Consider the following 8,207-nt stretch of genomic DNA (forward strand, 5'->3'; position numbering starts at 1 on the left):
CCATACATAATTCTGTGGAGGAGGAGGTAGTGGAAGGAGATCCTCCATACATAATTCTGTGGAGGAGGAGGTAGTGGAAGGAGATCCTGCATACATAATTCTGTGGAGGAGGAGGTAGTGGAAGGAGATCCTGTATACATAATTCTGTGGAGGAGGAGGTAGTGGAAGGAAATCATGCATACATAATTCTGTGGAGGAGGAGGTAGTGGAAGGAGATCCTCCATACATAGTTCTGTGGAGGAGGAGGTAGTGGAAGGAGATCCTGTATACATAATTCTGTGGAGGAGGAGGTAGTGGAAGAAGATCCTCCATACATAATTCTGTAGAGGAGGAGGTAGTGGAAGGAGATCCTCCATACATAATTCTGTGGAGGAGGAGGTAGTGGAAGGAGATCCTCCATACATAATTCTGTAGAGGAGGAGGTAGTGGAAGGAGATCCTCCATACATAATTCTGTGGAGGAGGAGGTAGTGGAAGGAGATCCTCCATACATAATTCTGTGGAGGAGGAGGTAGTGGAAGGAAATCCTGCATACATAATTCTGTGGAGGAGGAGGTAGTGGAAGGAGATCCTCCATACATAATTCTGTGGAGGAGGAGGTAGTGAAAGGAGATCCCGCATACATAATTCTGTGGAGGAGGAGGTAGTGGAAGGAGATCCTCCATACATAATTCTGTGGAGGAGGAGGTAGTGGAAGGAGATCCTGCATATATAATTCTGTGGAGGAGGAGGTAGTGGAAGGAGATCCTGCATACATAATTCTGTGGAGGAGGAGGTAGTGGAAGGAGATCCTGCATATATAATTCTGTGGAGGAGGAGGTAGTGGAAGGAGATCCTGCATACATAATTCTGTGGAGGAGGAGGTAGTGGAAGGAGATCCTCCATACATAATTCTGTAGAGGAGGAGGTAGTGGAAGGAGATCCTCCATACATAATTCTGTGGAGGAGGAGGTAGTGGAAGGAGATCCTCCATACATAATTCTGTGGAGGAGGAGGTAGTGGAAGGAAATCCTGCATACATAATTCTGTGGAGGAGGAGGTAGTGGAAGGAGATCCTCCATACATAATTCTGTGGAGGAGGAGGTAGTGAAAGGAGATCCTGCATACATAATTCTGTGGAGGAGGAGGTAGTGGAAGGAGATCCTCCATACATAATTCTGTGGAGGAGGAGGTAGTGGAAGGAGATCCTGCATATATAATTCTGTGGAGGAGGAGGTAGTGGAAGGAGATCCTGCATACATAATTCTGTGGAGGAGGAGGTAGTGAAAGGAGATCCTCCATACATAATTCTGTGGAGGAGGAGTTAGTGGAAGGAGATCCTGCATACATAATTCTATGGAGGAGGAAACAAAAGGATATTCCCCCATGTGATCTCATCACTAAAACACTCAGCCTCTTACTGGAAGATGTTCATCTCTAATATTTAAAGAGATTAAAAAAAACCCCTCAATATGTATAGGTCTTTAGTAGTCACTAATGCAAGCTGATGTGGTCCTCAGGAACTCCAACTAGCCCAACACTAAGGGGTTAATAGTGCGGCTTGTGTAGTACATGAATCCCTTAAACAAGTGCCTAAGAAGCCAGCATAGTGTTACTCCACCAAAACAGGTTTATTACAATACTGTAGTGCAATAGGCAAACACCTACAAGGGTGGAGTCAGAGTTGCACAATCTGAAGCCACCACACCATTCAAACATGGCAGGTCAGGTTTCCCATCTGGCTATAGCATTGTGTGGGCCCTGATGTCGTGGACCTTTGAAATCATGGATTCTCTTCTCTCCTCAACAGTAGGAGTATTCTGACATCATGGGCCCATTACATCACAGGTCCTCCTCTTTTTTTCAGAAGTGGGTGGATCCTGACATCATGGGTCGGTTTTTGTCCTCAGCAGTGTATTTTATTAAATTGAAGTTGGGCTTTAAAGCAGAGCTATTATCAGATATGATGTCCACTGCCCAGTACACCATGTTCCATGGTGATCCTAAATGGTAACAATCATGTTCACAGCTTCTCCAAAATTCCATTATGGTCACATGTCTAAGTCCCTAGAATCAGAGTTCAAACTGCCTGATCCTTCTCTTTAGTAGAAGAGTGTGACCCCTGATTGGGGTGGGTAGAGTTTTGGTCAGGGCTTAACCTGCTCCTGGTGCTTCCTAATGCCTGTGCTCACAAGCACAGGCCTTGGTCACTGGAAAACAGTCTTAAGACTGCACTCTAATTTAGAATCAAGCATGTCCGGCTTGCACAGTAAACTCTTTGTGTACGTCACACTCCTTAGTGACCCACACTTCACTTTAACTGTACTCTGACTTCTCCCAATGGATGCTGCAATTCTGAGTGGGTACCGGGGAGCCTGTAACCCACTCACCAGCACAGCCCGACATGTCGCCTCACTCCCACTACGAGGCTTCTCCCCGACACATACAGAGATCATCTCTTCACATGTTTCCAAGTCTCTCCACGCCCAAGGGCCCTCCTTTCCTCTAGTCTTCGCTGACCTCCAGGCTGGGTACATGGGGTACCCTGTGTCGCAATATCAGTCCTTGGATGTGGGCCATTATTCACTAGGGAAGCGGTTAAACTCACAAACTCCCTCACCACAAGGGATTTCTGTCACCCAAGCCAGGTCACCACCATTTCCTTCTGACTGGCTACTTTATCACCCAACATAACTCCAGTTACACTTGACAGCTGCAATATCACCTTCTCCACTCCACTGCATGCAAAATTGTTGTAATGTGTTCACACAAAATTCTCTTCATCCCCATCCTAAGCCCTGTTCTTTTGATATGCCATGCATGCATTTCTTTTGAATAAGCATCGGGCCAGACACTTTTAGAACTTTTACTGGAAACCTGTGCAGGTACAGAGCAGTAAAAACATCAGTCTCTCACAGATTCTTCCATACACAACTCTAGCTCATCCTAACTTCAGGCTGCTCCAGTTCATACCTTCAAATAGAGCAAAGTTCTTTGAGTAAAGACCATGAACCCATCTATGGTACTCTGACTGGTAAACCACCAAGAGGAAGCCCCCAAAATTTATAGCAGACATATAGTACATGTGTCTGCAGTCCTCCTTGCAAATCCCCATCAAAAGGGCTCTGATAGGTTGCCTCCTCTTGTATTTACAGCCCTCCAAAAGGGGGCAGAGCCATGGCACAACACTTGAGAGTGAGCATCTTAACCACCTCCTGACTTCTAGGCAGCTTAATAGATAAAACCCACGAACCATAATTGCTCAGTAAAAACAGTACAGAAAAACAACATGAGGTAGAACTTGGCAATGTAGGATCTCCACAATTAGGCCCCTGCCTACAGGGTAGTGGGCAGTGACGGCTGTTGAAGTTTTAGGATGGGGGGGCACAAGACCCCACCCCTCCAGATTTGGCCCATCCCACTTATAAGCCACAACCCTTATCAAATCCACATCATATACGAGGCTGAACATTATACATAGGGCACTGCACATCATATACCAGGCTGTACATTATACACAGGGCACTGTACATCATATATCAGGCTGCACATTATACACTGGGCTCTGCACATCATATACCAGGCTGTAAATTATACACAGGGCACTGCACATCATATACCATGCTCTACATTATACACAGGGCTCTGTACATCATATACCAGGCTGCACATTATACACAGGGCTCTGTACATCATATACCAGGCTGCACATTATACACAGGGCTCTGCACATCATATACCAGGCTGCACATTATACACCGGGCTCTGCACATCATATACCAGGCTGCACATTATACACCGGGCTCTGTACATCATATACCAGGCAACCTGTAAATCTTAAATCTAAATATCTGCAACCTGTAAATCGCACATATCTGCATTCTGCAACCTGTAAATTGCACATATCTGCAGTCTGCAAACTGTAAATCGCACAAAGCCTGTCAAGGAAGACTTAACAATACCTGTTTTATAGCAGAGAAGAAATTAAATTACAATAAAAGTTGTTGGGGGGGGGGATGGTGCCGCTGACCACCGAACATAAATAACCAAAGTTGTTGACCAGGAGGGGGACAGTTAGGGTGCTGCCCACCGTAGAAAATAAAAAAAGTTAATAATAATAGTTCAGCCGCCGAAAAAAACCACAATTAAACACATCAGGTTGTAAAGCATGGCTTACCTCTGATCCTCTCAGGCAGGAGAACTGAGCAGCAGAGTGCCAAGGTCACTTCCTTGAGTGACGTTGGAAGCACAGCCCATGTTAACTCAGAGTGAAAGTCTATGCTGTCGCCCGACCAGTCCATCGCGCCAGAAGCAGTGGCACGATCAACTGCGCCACAGAGGGATTTTTAGGGGAAAATGAAGCGCCTCATCTGCAATCTCATGATTGCACAGACGTGGCGCTTCCCATATTGCACTGTGCCCGGCGCTAGGACACAATGCACATTTAAAAAAATAATAATTATTTTTTTAAAGGGACATGTTTAAATCATTTTTTTTTTCAATTTTTTGACTGTATGGGCACCCCCGATGGATGGACCGCTACTGGTAGTGGGTGTGTCTTGAATGAATATATGTAGAGTATAGAGGGGTGTATAATGATAAACCAGAATATACTAATTGATATTGGTTTTCCTCTCTTTCTCAGAGTCTAACGTGAAGCATAATTTAACAGATCGAATCATGGGTAAATATGTACTGCTCAATGTATATGAGAAAAGTTTTGATAGCTGTTATCTAAATATTCTAATCACCTTCTGTATCCAGTCCCTATTCATGAACCCACAAAGAATGGGGGAGATTTTCTGAAGCATGCAGAAGATCGGGAGCTTTGGTCATTGCTTCAATGTATTGGGGATTCTGCTTAATGGATAGCGGCGTATTCTTAAACTAGACTCGCCCCTGTTAGTGATAAGTGAAAGACATCTGGGTTTGGTTCTAGCAGGGTCCAAAGCAGGGTTCCAAAGTTTGGGAGGTGTGACAAAAAATGTGTCTGAATTTTGATTCAAAACTAAACCAACCACACATGTTTAGGATATACCATGCCTGAAAGAGCCTCAACGTGGTACTCCGAAGTGTGGTTTACAATCTCCATCAAAGTCTGCCCTTACATCACATTCTCTCCCTACATCAGGGTCTCCATAAGTGTCCCCAATACATTGGAGTCCCATCAGAGTCCCCTTTGCATCGCCCCTTTTATTAGAGTCCCCATCAGATTTTCCCCTTACACCAGACTTCCCATTATAGTCCCTTTTTCATCAGAGTTCCCTCTTACATAAGGGTCCCCATTGGAGTCCTTCCTTACATCAGGGTGACCATCAGAGTCTCCCTTATATCGGAGTCCACCCTTATCTCACATGCTTACACTGTGGCTGGGTGCCTAGAGGGCCAGGAGTTTGGCTGTAGACACAGGGTGAGTGGGTCTAGATGGAGGAAATGTGGTCCTGCTGTAAATACTAGCATTTGATTGCTTGTTAGGACACCAGCAGTCCTAGCAACTGCAGTCCAGCGCAGCCGAGAGAACCTGCGCTGGCGACCAGGATGGGTGGATGTTGGGGAGAAATGAAGACTGAAGGCACGTGAGGGACTGCGAACCCTAGCTATGAGCCAGATAAAATCTTGCAGCGGGCCATAGTTTAGAGACCTCTCGTATAACGGAAGTAAGCTCTTTCCTCTTCTGTGTATTTCAGCTTATTATTCCAACGACAATCAGAGGATTATGGAGTTGTTGGGGAAAGTGGCAGAAGATCTCCAGAACATGAAAAGTAAGTTTATCCTAAACTATTTCATCCAAAAATTCTTCAAGGTCCCATAAATGATCCACTGAGGGCTGCACCTATGTAAATTCTAGATAAATATAAAAAGCACCAATAATTTATATTATAATTGTATGTTGTACACCACAGAAAGGGACAAGAAAACATTTCCTAAAATATTTAACCTCAAAATGATATGTGGAACCCTGTTTCAGGGGGTTTGTGTGGGGTGATCCTCAGCTTGCATTTTAAACAAAATTAGATGAAGTGATGGCAAGAAAGAACCTTCTAATGTAATTATATACAAACATTCAAATGACAATCCAATGCCGTGTACACACGGTCGGACATTCCGATAACAAAATCCATGGGATTTTTTCCGACGGATGTTGGCTCAAACTTGTCTTACATACACACGGTCACACAATGTTGTTGGAAATCTCGAACGTCAAGAACACGGTGACGTACGACGAGCCGAGAAAATTAAAGTTCAATCTTCCGATTCCGAGCATGCGTAGAACTTTGTGCGTCAGAATTGTGTACACACGAGTCGGAATTTCCGACAACGGATTTTGTTGTCGGAAAATTTGAGATCCAGATCTCGGAAATTTACGATGGAGCCTACACGCAGTCAGAATTTACAACAAAAATCTCCCAATCGAACGTTTTCCATCGGAAAATCCGACCGTGTGTACGCAGCATTACTGTGTGAGACCAACTTTACACAGGACTCTGACGTCCCCTTAAATAAGTGAGCGTTATGCCGCGTACACACGAGCGGATTGTATGGCGTACTTAGTCCGTCATACAATCCGACGGACAGTCCGTCGTACTTTCCACTGAACGGACTTGACCACACACGGATACACAAACAGTCCGTCGAAAGCTTGCGCGATGACATGTACAGCACGTACGATGGGACTAGAAATAGGAAGTCCAAGACACAGCAAAGCACCCTTCCGCCGTGTAAATCTTTTCTGGGCATGCGCCATTCTTAGTCCGTCGAACTAGCATACTGACGACCGTATTGTCCGCTGAAATCAAAGTACGACGGACTGAATTTCGAAAAAACCGAAATACTTAGTACTCCAGACTGCACGCTGAAAAAGTCAGCTGAAGCCCACACACGAGCGGATTGTCCGCTGAAATGTGTTTCGACGGACTAAGTACGCCATACAATCCACCCGTGTGTATGCGGCATTAGTTGATGTCCTACAGGTCATCTCTGGCTGCAATGCTCCTCGGGGAATTTAAACAAAACACAGCAGGCTGCCACGGACCAAACCCCTACATAATAATAAGTGTAGCTTTATTTCAACAGAGTGCAATAAGGAGTCTCAATTACTTTAAATTCTAGGAGTAAATCTATGCCACAAAGAAGGAAGGAGAAGGCCACATGTGGCTCAAAAACACAATCTTGAGAAAAAAAAACCCTAACATTTCTTCAATCTCTTATTTACATTTCTGTACTGGAGTTCACCACTTACAATACCTGATATCATTAGAGGGGGCTCCCACCAACCCTGTACCTAGGCCTGTACACTTGATGCTCTAATTATATGGAGTTTCCACCAAACCTGCGCTGACTTACCAGTTCTAAACACCAGCAGTGCCAAATATGAGTTTCTGTGTCTGCATATCAACTGTTCCCATTGTGAGGGTTTCCACATCCATGTACTGAGTTCCTGGATCTGCATGCCCGTTGTGCCCAAATAGAGGAGTTCCCACCACCCCAGGCCACATCTGCCAGGTCTGTACACCTGCTCTGTCCATTGTAAGGGGTTTCCTCTATCCCTTGTAACCTGGGGTGCAGGTATCAGGTACAAAGCTACCTGGGATGAACAGTCTTTCAGGCACAGATACCAAATCCAGTGAGGTAGTGACAAACAGTGTCGTGTTTATTTGTGATATATATATATATATATATATATATATATATATATATATATATATAAGTGCTGTATAGTTTTCCAGAAAAACAAGTAAAAATAGCCAAACAAAAACCTAGCCGTGCCTCAGCCCTAGTTATACAATATTTACAGGCCCTAACTATCAGGCTGAGCAAGCCAACAGTTTTTCAGCTTCCACATGCACAGCTTAATAGCTTTTACCAGCCTTTTGCTCTCTTAGCCCTTGTACACACGGTCGGACATTCCGACAACAAAATCCGTCGGATTTTGTCTGAAACTTGTGTTGCATACACACAATCGGACGAAGTTGTCAGAAAATCCGATCGTACTTAACGTGACGACGTTATTTCGTTACGACGGGACTACGTTCAGGCTAGTAGCCAATAGCTTTGGTCTAGGAATTTGATCTGAGCATGCGTGGCACTTTGTCCGATCGGAATTCTCTACACACAATCGGACAAAGTCCGATCGGATCATGTTGTCGGAAAATTTTATAGCCCAGCTCTAAAACTTTGTCCGTCGGATATTCCGAAAGAAACAGTCCAATGGAGCCCACACACACAGTC

The sequence above is a fragment of the Lithobates pipiens genome, unplaced genomic scaffold, assembly GCF_037356315.1.
Source record: "Lithobates pipiens isolate NorthernLeopardFrog02 unplaced genomic scaffold, aLitPip1_a1.2 Scaffold_8, whole genome shotgun sequence".
Taxonomy (NCBI): domain Eukaryota; kingdom Metazoa; phylum Chordata; class Amphibia; order Anura; family Ranidae; genus Lithobates; species Lithobates pipiens.